The 13,237-nt window shown below is 35.8% G+C and overlaps 1 pseudogene; it reads right to left on the bottom strand.

The window, feature by feature from the left end:
* Positions 1–1,551: 1,551 nt before the first annotated feature.
* LOC143614284 (cyclin-A2-1-like) lies at positions 1,552–3,786 on the bottom strand (annotated as a pseudogene).
* Positions 3,787–13,237: the final 9,451 nt, after the last annotated feature.

Below are 13,237 nucleotides of genomic sequence, written 5' to 3'. Positions count from 1 at the left end.
TATGTAAATGCCCCTTACATTTAATTGGAATCTTTTATTTTAATAGTTTATCTTTTATTATGTTATATATACACTTATTTTCCTTTATCAAGTATCAATAGAGTTACATGGTTATTTAGTTCTTTAATTTTTTATTAAGCATGAATTTATTAGAATTTTGTTCTGGGAACCTTTTGTTCAGTTATCATCTTTAGTTATCATAAAGTGTCTTAAGCCAATAATTGTTTGCTCGCGCGTTGCTATGGGTTTGCGCGAGTTAAGCTTTCACCCACACATCCAAATCTTTATCCCTTAAAAATATTAATCGAAATTTCTATTAAAAAAAAACAACTACAATCCATCAAAAGGGCAAAAGTATTGAACTATAGAAATCTGATTGTTGATGATATGCAATCGTCTATTATCTTGCACCAAATTTGCTTACACTATGGGTTACATTACGAGCTACCTTAAGATGCTGCATTGCTAAATCATGAACTGATAAATTACATTTATTTTAAAAGGAGGTGGTAAGGGTAAGACACTTAAAATGGTTATTTTATGTTGTTAGTTAAGTCTGGTGAAGCAAGAAAAAAAAAGAAATAAATAGAGAGAAGAAAGTTTTTAATTTTGACCTATTAAAGGTAGTAAGATAGCAATAATCAACCATCCATATTTGTTGGTTAAATATGTGTTATTCGAGTTTTAAGGTGTGGGAAAAGAAAATGGAGTACCTAACAACGCATTTTCACAGACCAAGAACTATGAGATCACCTTTTTCATTCTGGGGTGACGAAGGGATCATACCATTCGAGCCTTTTTTTTCATGCTTTCCCTGAGGTCTGGAGAAAGCTGAAATCAAATGGATGCGTCTATTTATCTATCTCTTGACTCGAAATGGGAGAAGCTTTGAAAAAGGATCTTAGAGTTTCTAGGGTTGGGTCAGGAGGGTCTCTTAACATCTTTTTTCTTCTCATCGGAGTTCTTTCACAAAGACTTGCCATGGTAAGGAAGAAGATGGGAACAGGCACACATGGAGAGCGTAGTATAACGGAGAGTTGTATGTTGCATTCGGGAAGGATGAATCGCTCATTTTATAAGAGAAAGAATCGGGTCTTTTAAAATAGTATAGCTTGTGACAATTATACAAAATTTTGAAGAAAAAAAGATTTTGACCAGTACCTACAAGTTACCTATTATGACCCTTCACCCAATTTGTCATCTAAATACTAAAAAAGACTTTCACAAGAAAAGTGCTTATCTTGTTCGTGTTCGTTCGTTAAGGAATTGAACATGTTCTCGAACTATTTAAGAAAAAAAAACAACATCCAAAGCAGTAGACATAATCTCACCTTAATTAAATATAAAGTTAAACACTTGAGCTAATAATAATCATGAACATAATCATCACCCAATTGGCGGTTTTATCATGATAATGTCAACGAAGCACAAATTAGATTAGTTGTAAGTTAAAGCAAAAACATCATAAAGCAAACTGTTAACGAAACGAACTAAACCAAACTTAAACATTCTGACCGCTTTCTTTGCACAACAACCTTTCTTTGCTTGACTTCAGACTTCGTTGGCCTGATCCTGCAATCAAAAATTGATTAATTCAAACAAAATGAACATCAAAAGCTACTTGTTAACTACCTTATCTTGCTTGTACTTTGATCGGATAACAGTCAAAGGTGAATTAGTATCACTCAAATGTAAACCATGTAGTGCACAAACTGTGTTCTTTAGATCCAATGGCCTGTAACTTGTGTAGTGCTCCAATGTATAATTCTGCCATAAAATTCAAGAACTTAAATCCATTTGTTAACGTATGAACAGGTTGAAAATCACTAAAAGTGAAATTTTAATGGCTACAAAGTATAAACTACTAATCCTTTTGGTCAAAATAATATATTGCTCTTGTGATATACCTTTTGTATTCATCTTTAACACAAATTAGTTACAAAATAATTGTTTTGGGCCAAACCAGCCCGACCTGTTTTGACCTATCCCCCGACGTGTCTACTTTGGTATTTTTAACATGAAGTTAAAAGAAATTTACCGAAGGGTGTGACAACTGATCTTGCATCCATCTGGCAAGAAACACAGCCGCTGCAGCGATATTTGATGGAACAAATACCAAGAAATTATAGTCAATCAAAGTCAACTCAGCTAGATAAGTTGCCAAACAATCCAATTCAACACTAACAAAATGTAGAAAACAATAATAAGCACGGTGTACAAATGATGAAAATTTAACCAAAATTACAAGTAAATGTACAATATTTACCTGGTGCGAAGCCTGTGCAGCTCTTATAAATCTCCTGTAAACAATAAAGATTCATAAAGGTGCAATCATCACAAGAAATATAAACAAAATATAACTTATATATATATATATATCTAAGAAATTTTTGTGTTGTTGGTGCTGAAAAGTGAAAATTTATATCATTCAGAACTTGGCTTTCCATTTTAATAACCTGCAAAACTTATATATATAAGTCAAACCTCTGATTTTGTGTAAGTATTGTCTGTGATGAAACAAAATTCGGCAACACTTGGTGCAATGGTTTCTTCATATTTCCTTCAAAACAATATGTGAAAAACGACTATTGATAATTAAATGTGTCAAAACTAAGAAAAACTAACCTCTACGAGCCAATCAACTAAAACTCCCCTCATACTCTGAGTCACATCTTTTTGTACCGTCTCCATGAAATCAAAAAGTGGACAATGAAAAAGCTACATTACCATCATCATCATCATCATCATCATCATCATCATCATCATCGTACTCAGTATATCCCACCAATAGCAATGCTATGGTAGGGTCTGAGGAGGGTAAGATGTAGACAGCCTTACCTCTATCCCATAGGGATAGAGAGGCTGCTTCCGGTGAGACCCCCGGCTCGATAGTAGTTTTGCATCAAGCCTTGGACATAAGGCACATAGCACTCAATCATCGGGACACCGGCTGATCGGTGCATGTGCCCTTGTCTTTCGGCTATCAACGCCACCACATGATGCCTGATTAACCTTCCGCCACTTTTAACGTTATTTTCACGAGATTAGTAAAATAACGTCAAAATTAGTGCAATTTTACTTTTGCCTACCCGAGGGTTCACACATATATACATTATATGCGCGCACCGCAAGCAGGGCGTTAATATACATTACCAAACGGAAATAATAGTTAATATTTAGTTTTAGGTAATATACAAGAATCGTGTTTTGGCCTCGATACAAACCTCTGCTACGCGTAAATTGCTATATATTTCACATACATATAGACTGCATTTTTGAGGATCCTTTTTATCATAATCTATATCGATGTACCTTGGTTGCTAGATATTGTTTTCTTATCTTCCCTTTCAGTATCATCACATTTCATTGACTTAGAATTAACCGAAACTTGTTGACTTTTGACCGGATTCTTTTTAGTCAACATGCTATTCTTTCTCTGATAACAATTGACAACAAAGTGGAAACGAAAAGGAATTAAGTCACACTGATAAAAATTAATATAAGTTATGCGAAAAGTAATATATTGTTTACAAACCGGAATTTTAGTAGGAATGATGCAGTTTTTATAAGAGTTATCACAACACATGTTTGTGACATCTTTAAGTACTGCTCTCCTCTTTTTTTGAACACCACCCGTTGTAGTGGCACTGTTTTTATTCTCATCCTGCACTGATCTTTTAGCGGTTTTATGCAGTTTTGATGGTACTGAACTTGATGACTGGCTAGCAGCAGCTCGAGCCGTGCCACACGAACAGTGGGCTCTCTACTTGTAACTGCTTTCTTCATTTGTATAAAGTTTCAGTTTGAACTAATTTCACTCTATTTGCAAAAATATAGAAACATTCAAACAAGAGATTTATAACTTTTAAAATAAGTTCAGTATGCAAATGAAATTGAAAATTAAATCCAAACACTCAAACATCCAACTAAAACGTATATATAACATAATAAAAGATAAACTATTAAAAGAAAAGATTCAAATTTATCAATTTATATAAATGATTTAATGAAGGTGGGTCTTCTATCAAGAATACACCATTGAAACATGGTGAAATTTTATGGATTTGATAGCAAAAAGATAGAATAGAGAAAACAAAGAAGAAGTATTCCAACTAATCGCTGCGTTTATTATCGTTACTCACAGTTAAGTACAACAACTTCTTAACTAACAGTTCGTTAGCTAGATTACAAGTGCATCCCTAACAATTACAAGTATTACAAACTGGTCCCTCTATTACTATTTGTTTACACTTAAACCTTTATACTTTCCTATACGTAACAATACCTTCTCCTTATTTAGAATCCTTGACCCAAGGATTTTACAACTGAAAATCAGGGAATCGATACTAGAACTCATCTCTAAACTACGTAGCATCACAGATAGGTAAATCTTTCCATTGTACTAAGACTTGACCTGCAACTCTATTCCTTCTCCTAGTAACTCTGTTATCTAAGATCTTTAGGGGCTGCAGGGAGAACCTTGGAGCAACAGCAGGTATGACTGAAACTTCTGTTGGAGGCCCGTTTGCTTTCTTCAATAATGACACGTGGAAAACATGATGGATTTGAGCTTCTTTCGGAAGATCCAATCTGTATGCCACAATTCCTATTTTCTCAATGATCAAATAAGGCTCAAAAAACTTAGGAGATAGTTTACTATAGCCACCAAGTCTTGCAGAAGTCTGCACATATGGCTGCAGCTTAACATACACCCAAGTTCCTATATCAAAACTTCTTTCACTTCTTTTCTTGTTAGCATATTGCCTCATTCGATTTTGAGCCTTGTGTAAAGCTTCTTTGAGCAGCCTTACAGTCCCTTCTTTATCACACATCATATCATCTACTTCAGCCACATTAGAGTCTCTATGGATGTAAGGAACATGCAAAGGTGGAGCATATCCATATAAAGCCTGAAAGGGTGTTGTCTGAATAGAAGTATGGAAGTTTGTGTTGTACCAATACTTAGCTAATGATAACCACCTATCCCAAGATGTAGGTTTTTGTAAGACCATAAATCGAAGATAAGCCTCTACACATCTATTTACCACCTCCATTTGACCATCTGTTTGTGGATGGTAAGCAGTTGACATGTTGACTGAAATGCCTTGAATTCTAGTGAATTCTTTCCAAAAAGCACTCAGAAAAATGGTATTCCTGTCTGATACAATTGTGGATGGCCATCCGTGTAGCTTGTAGATATTATCCACAAAAGCTTGCGCTACAGTGCTTGCAGTATATGGATGAGCCAAGGCTATGAAATGAGAATATTTAGTAAGTCTGTCAACAACCACAAAAATTACTTCTTTACCCCTGGATCTAGGTAATCCTGCAATGAAATCCATACTAATGTCGGAGAAAACAAAAGCTGGTACAGGTAATGGCTGCAATAGACCAGGGTATACCACAGTTTCAGACTTTACTTGTTGGCAAACAGTGCATTTTCTAACAAATTCTCTAACTTCTTTCAACTGCCCCTTCTAATAAAACATGCTTTTTAACCTCTAGTGGGTAGGATGAACACCCGAGTGACCACCCATAGCAGTAGAATGGCATTCTTTAAGTATATCTTTTCTCAAAATTGAATCTTGACCCACCACCAATTTATTTTTTCTCCTGAAAAGCTCATCTTGCCATGTAAAATGGGTTGATGATTGACCTTGTTGCAGTTGCAGATCTGAGATCTGTTTTTGAACTTCAAGGTCAGTAGTCCAAGAGTTCTTAATTCTTTCCAAAAACAGTGGTTGGAAAGAAATAAGTGTTAATTGGAACAAGGACACTCCTTGTACTCTAGAAATAGCATCAGCAGCCACATTTTCACTACCCTTTTTATACCGTATCTCATAGTCATAGCCCATAAGTTTCACTAACCAAGAATGGTGTAAAGGAGTGGTGATCTTCTGGTCAATCAAATATTTCAAGATTTTTTGATCAGTTTTAATAATGAAATAACCACTTATGAGATAATAATGTCATTGCTTAGTTGCTAAAATAATAGCCAAAAGTTCTTTCTCATAAACAGACAAGGTCTGCTGTTAAGGAGACAGAGCTCTGCTAATGAAAGCCAATGGGTGCTTTCCTTGCATCAAAACAACACCAATACCTTTGTTGGACGCATCAGTCTCCACTAAAAAAGGTTGATTAAGGTTAGGAAGTGCTAATACTGGTGCAGAACTTAGTGTAGCTTTGAGTTGTTCAAAAGAATCTTGTGCATCCATAGACCACTTGAATCCATCTTTCTTTAATAACTCGTTCAATGGTTTAGCAATTACCCAAAATTCCTGATGTATCTCTTATAGTACCCTGCTAAACCTAAGAATCCCCTTAACTGTTTAACAGTTACTGGTGTTGGCCATTGTACCACAGCATCTAATTTTGATGGATCAGTGGAAACTCCTTCTTTATTGATTATGTTCCCCAAATACTCCACTGACCGACCACCAAAAGTGCATTTAGATTGCTTAGCATATAATTGATTATTCCTCAAGATCTCCAATACAGTTTGTAAATGAATCAAATGTTGTTGTATATCCTTGCTATAAACAAGGATATCATCAAAGAACACGAACACACATGTCCTTAATAAATAAGGTTTGATTCATTAAAGACTGGAAGGTAGCTGGAGCATTAGTTAGCCCAAATGGCATCACAAGAAATTCAAATAATCCCTGATGCATTCGAAAAGAAGTCTTTGAGATGTCAGATTCAAACATCCGAATCTGATGGTAACCAGACCCAAGATCTAACTTAGAAAATATAGTGGCCCCTCCCATTTCTTCTAGCAATTCATCAATTAAAGGTATTGGAAACCTGTTTTTTATTGTTGCATCATTTAGTTGCCTATAATCCACACACATTCGCCATGTAGCATCTTTTTTCTTGACAAGGACAACTGGTGAGGCAAAGGAACTGTTACTGTTCCTGACAACTCCAGAATCCAATAATTCCTGAATCATTCTTTCAATTACATCTTTTTGTACTGATTGATATCTACAAGGTTTCAGATTAATGGGTTTAGTGTCATCCTTCAAGACAATTTTGTGGTAATATTGTCTATTAGGTGGTAAGTTTTTAGGAATTGTAAAAACATCTACATATAGTACCAACAGATCTTGTAAAGCTTTATCTTCAATGGTATTACCAACCTTGGATCCAGGCCCTTCTGTATAGGTTGAAGGAATCAACTGCAGACCATACAACTGAGACGGAATAATTTTTCTAGGAGACTGTAGCATGTTGGACATCTTCTCAACATAACACAAACTAATCTTGTTAGTTTCAATTCCTTTCAGTTTATAAGGAACACCCTACACTTGAAACTCCATAGTCATTTTACCAAAATTCCATGCAATATCCCCCAAAGGTGTTAAACCACTGGATTCCTAATACCATATCATAACTTTCCGAAGGAATCACTAAAACATCTGCACTAAACCATGTACCCTGCATCATCCATTTAAAATCCTTACACATATTCTGACAAGTTAACTGGTTGCCATTAGCTACAGTTACTTTCATGGACTTGACTTCTTGAGTGGTAATTCTGAGTTTGGTAGCTAAGTTTTGATCAATGAAGTTGTGAGTTGATCCTGAATCAACCAAGATGTGTAAAGTTCTTGTTTCCATAGAGCCAATAATTTTCATAGTAGAATAAGAGGTAATTCCAGTCAAAGCATGAATGGAAATACTAGGTTCTTCTACTTCTTGCACCTCTTCTTGGACAAAAGTTTCATCTGAATCATCATCAGCTAGCTCTATGACAAACAGTTGTCTGTTTGGGCATTTATGACCAGGAGAAAACTTCTCAGAACACCAGAAGCATTCTCCTTTGGCTCTCTTAACTTCTAACTCTTTGGTGGTTAATCTCCTAGAAGTCAAAGGTTTTTGGGTAGGAGTGGGTAACAAAGGAAGTTTAGTTGCATTAGTGGGGCCTGCAATCTTGGGGTTATAGGTATTGATAGGAGTAGGATTGAAATAGTTGGAAGTAGTTTTCTTGGTAGTGAACAGAGTATGGTGAGCAATATCTTGCTGTTTAGCAATTGCATATGTTTCTCTTAAAGTCCTAGGCCTAAATATCTTAACCATACACTTTAACTCCGGTTTCAGACCTCCCACAAACAAGCTCACAGCATATTCTTCACATATTACAACTTTATTCAATAAAGCATCAAAAGCTAAACAGTATTCTTTGAGTGATCCAGTCTGATACAGTACCTTGAGTTCTTCCATGGCATCCTCAAGGAGAGATTTAGAAAACCTTGTAGTTATTGCACCCACATATGATTCCCAAGGTAGGGTATCAACTGTCCTACCACAAGATCTCATATACGCTTGGTGCCATTGAAAAGCAGGACCTTCCAAATTGACTACTGCAATCCTTAGCTTCGATGAATCCGGCGTGCGATCCATTTCAAAGAAATGATCACATTTGTATAACCAACCCTCAACATCTTCACCATTAAACTTAGGGAAATCAATACGACCATAACGGCTTAATCGTTGATCACCCCATATTGAGATCCTGGATGATGATGATGCAGCACCACTGGTAGTAGGATGTTGATTATGTTGATTACGGAGCTGTTCTTGAATTGGGGCAAGCATACGCTCCATCATCTTTTCCATATTCGACTGTAAATCAGCCATTGCTGCTTGTGAATTTGTCTCCATACGCAAGATCATGCGTTCGTGTTCTTTCAAAGTCTTATCGACCTCTTGTTGACGAGTGTTAACGTTGGCAGCCATTGCTGACGTGAATTAGGTCTGAACGAAATTAGGGTTTAGAATTGACGAAATTTAGGGAAGAATTGATCGAACTAATGATCAATTGGGACTGAACGAATTGAATTTGTTGAATGAATTGAAGGAAATTGATCGAATCAAAGATCAATTTCAAGAAATGAAACGAATTGGAAAGTAATCAGAAGTGAGTAGCAATGATGGAAGAATTAGGTCACTGGAATTATGTAATCGGAATTAGGTCACCGGAGCTCCGACGGATTGGTGCTCTGATACCACTTGATAGCAAAAAGATAGAATAGAGAAAACAGAGAAGAAGTATTCCAACTAATCGCTGCGTTTATTATCGTTACTCACAGTTAAGCACAACAAATTCTTAACTAACAGTTCGTTAGCTAGATTACAAGTGCATCCCTAACAATTACAAGTATTGCAAACTGGTCCCTCTATTACTATTTGTTTACACTTAAACCCTTATACTTTCCTATACGTAACAGGATTTTGTCAAGAACAAGGGAGTGATATCCTTGTTTACGAGTTCATTCACAACGGAAATCTCAAGGAACTATGGTAGCCTTTTGATAGTATTATCTATATAAAGTTGAATTATTGTTCTATATCTTTTAATTAGAAAAGGGTGGTATTACCACTGCACAAAGCATACGTAATTCACTCATTATCAATTAGAATGCAACTTACAATATGTATGAAAAGATGAATGTAAAGCAGGCTTACTATTTATCTATGAAGTTTTACAGGTTTGTCACATTGGTTACTAAAGAAGCTATACTGATACCTATTATTCAACTGTCAGATTATTATATAGAACGATGAAAATAGAAAAACAAATGATTTTTCAACCACCTAACGACTCTTAGAAGTGCATCTTTTGGGTTATACAAAAACCAATTGTTCAACCTATTTCTTCCGTTGACACGTCCGTCGGGAGCCGGAGAACATAACGCCTGACAGTAGCAATGTGTACATACAAACATATGAAAAGAAAAATATAGGAAAATTGGAAATAAATAATCCAACCTTTTGTGTATTGGCCGATTATAATCCCACCTTTAAAAATCACTAGCAATGGTCCCACCTTTTAACTATTTTTGTCTCACTAGTCCTCCGTTAAAAAATACTTAACGTCGTTATATTTTTTCCCTAGTTTCAAACCGATGTTTTAGGGCTTTTGGTCGGAAGAACGATATGAGTCGACTGATGTAAAACTTATTTCGAAACGGTGATTCAAATGGCTTGATTTTTGTTAATTGGAAATTCAAGCACCCGAATTGAAACATTGTTTCATCGTTTGGATCGCCATTTCGAGATAAGTTTTACATCGGCCGACTCGTATCGTTCTTCCGATCAAAAGCCCTAAAACATCGGCTTGAAACTAGGGAAAAAACATAACGACGTTAAGTATTTTTTAATGGAGGACCAGTGAGAAAAAAATAGTTAAAAGGTGGGACCATTGCTAGTGATTTTTAAAGGTGAGATTATTATCGGCCAATACACAAAAGGTAAGATTATTTATTTCCAATTTCCCAAAAATATATGATGAACACTTACCTCAATTGTAGAGACTAAGAGGCGATGAGGAATTGTGAGGGCAAACATCGGCCATACTTATACCATAGAAGAAAAACTGCCGAACCCTTTTGATTGCACAATGATTAATGGGTTTTGATGATGTATTGCAATTGAAGGGAATGAATGGGACTGGAGAGACATATTAATTGAAACAGATGGATTGAAAATGAATCATTGAATACCGAAATCAATATGGAATTCAATAGGGCATTCTCATCCAACCCCTCATATTATGTTTTTTTTGAACAACTAATTTGGATCACTCACTGACCACTGGAGTGTCATCGTGCCACCAGTGGTACCACGCAATCATATCCACCACAAAGCCACCAATTCAGGAGGAAACTCAATATTTGAGAAAAAACCCCTCTTATGAGATTCGAACCTATGACCATATGGTCACTATGTCTTGTCCCACCACCAAGATACCATCTGAACCGACTGTTAACACCCTGAGCTGGGAGCCCATAATTCCTTCATCTGGCCATCGGTTCCTCAAAACCTCCCCGGTTAACCTGAATCGGCTGTCTCTGTTCCTCCCGATATCTTCCTATACCACCTCGATCAAGATTCCTGTTCCTCCACCTGTTACCTCTCACCCTAACCGGTTCCTCAACCTCATCGTGAGGGGTGTTTTTATAATTTAGAGAGTGATTTAGGGTGTTGTGAGTGAAAAGTTTTTATATTTTAGAAAAAGTAGTGATTTTTCTGTATATTTGAAAAGTTACTGTTCATCCCCTATAATTTTTTAATATATTTTGAAAGTGGTTATGGGTGAAGGAAAGAGAAAAGGTAATGATAAAAAGGTATAAAAAGTATTATCTAATTGAAATGGAGAGAGAAAATAAAGTGAGTTTTAATGTAATTTTTAGTTTGGAGATAGGAAATGGGATGAGAATGTTGTAACTCTTCAATTGTGTTTGAACGGCTGCATTGTATATGAATCATCAGCACAATTGATGTTTTGAATAATAACAAAATCAACCCAAAACCTTTCACTTGTCTACGAATTCAATATAATATATTCATATTCCAATTTTGCCCTTAAATCCTTGCATTAGAAATTTGCACCGAACGCTTGAAGAACGAATCGAGGGGTTGGCAAATTACTTTTTCTGCCCAATTGTCAATTGTCAGTTTTATTTCTAACCTCTAATTATGAAATGACCATGATGCCCATCAATCTTTCTTAATAATATAATATAGATACTTTCATACAACTTATTTGATTTTTGTTAACCCATTCATTTGTAATCTCAAAGCATCATGTATTTATATCTTGAGGCTCGTAAACTCAAAGTTATATCATTTGCATCCTTTGAGTCTTGTATTTATTTGAGTCTTTTTATTTATTTGAGATTCTTAACCTCACATACATCAACCTTTTTATTCTTTAAGATTAATAACACCAACTTGGTGTTTTCTAATGCATTTTTTTAACTCTATTTTATTCCACAATTCAATCACGCTATCACATATTATGCACAAATCATATTTACAAATAATCATTTTTATTGAAAACAAGTCATAGTTATGGATTATTGATCATATACTTTTGATAGATAAGGGAGTTACAATACTTACATTTATCTTGGGAAGTCCGTAGTTCTCTAGCATCAATCGTTTGACTTTCTATACGCTTAAACCCTTTAGTTATGTCAAAAATATAATGTGTTTTGGACTTTGGTTGTGTCAATTCTAAGTCATTTAAACGTCTATATTTTGTCTTTCTTGTTTTTGGGTTTTATCATGGGCTTGGAGTTTGAACTTTTGGATAGAGGTGCACAAAAAACCCGAACTCGAAACCGGACCCGAAAAAAATACCCGGAACCGGTTTTTTTTTATACCTAGGTTTTTAATACCCGAACCCGTACCCAACCCTATCCGTAGGGTACGGATAGGGTATGCATTTTAGTACCAAAACCCGTACCCGGAACCGTACCCGATTTATGCCCGGTAATACCCAAAAACCGGAACCAGTTCTATACCCGGAACCGGGTTTTTCCAATACCCGAAACTGGGTTTTTCAAATACCCGATCTATACCCGAAATTACCTGAAAAATACCCAAAAATACCCCTAAAAATTGTAACCTCTTAAAAAAAGCCAATCTATACCTGAAAAAAACCCGAAAAAGTCCCAAAAAACACCCAAAAATAGGGTTTTTTCAATACCCGAAAATAGGGTATTCAAATGCCCGATTTTAGAATACCCGGTTCGATACCCGACCCGAACCCGATGCCCAGGGTATGGTTTTAAGAGAGAATACCCGGACCCGAACCGGGTATTGCCAATACCCGATTTTCCAATACCTGGTCATACCCGAACCCGGGTATTTAAAAAACCCGATTTGTGCACCTCTACTCTTGGAGGCTATTTGGGTATGTTGGGCTCATGGTCTTTAAAGGCCCGTATGGAAGCAACCAGGCAACTAGCTGCATATTTTTTTATCGAAGATAGACAAGATTTAGAAGCATATTATCCAAAATATCCAAAAGTATTTGACCGTTGTTTTTGCTTATTTCATTTTCTCTCATACCCAAATAAGGGCTTCTTTTTAATCTACTAGTTGTTAGAGATATTTAGTTGTATTGTTTTTGGTTTGTTCTTCTCGGATTCGAGTTGTTTCAGAGATCTTTGGGTTGTAGCGAGTTTGAGGTTAATAAAAAGCGATAGAACTTGTTTTTCGACAAGCTAACATCTCATTCAATATATTTAGCAAATTGTACAATCATTTAACAAAGTTCCATGGTGTGAGCATTCCATTATATGACCGTTTAACAAGGTATACACCATGTTTAACAAGTATACGACCCATTTAACATTTTTTTAGTGGCACCCATTTAACATCTACATAACTCGTTCAAAACTCTTGTATGGTTGTTTACACAATATAGATGCCCATAGTGATG

The sequence above is a fragment of the Bidens hawaiensis genome, unplaced genomic scaffold (assembly GCF_021521415.1).
Source record: "Bidens hawaiensis isolate Kalapana, Puna unplaced genomic scaffold, B.hawaiensis_p1.1 tig00039543_1, whole genome shotgun sequence".
NCBI lineage: Eukaryota > Viridiplantae > Streptophyta > Magnoliopsida > Asterales > Asteraceae > Bidens > Bidens hawaiensis.
Note: the sequence above shows the minus strand (reverse complement) of the source record. Positions and strands in the feature narration are given on the sequence as shown.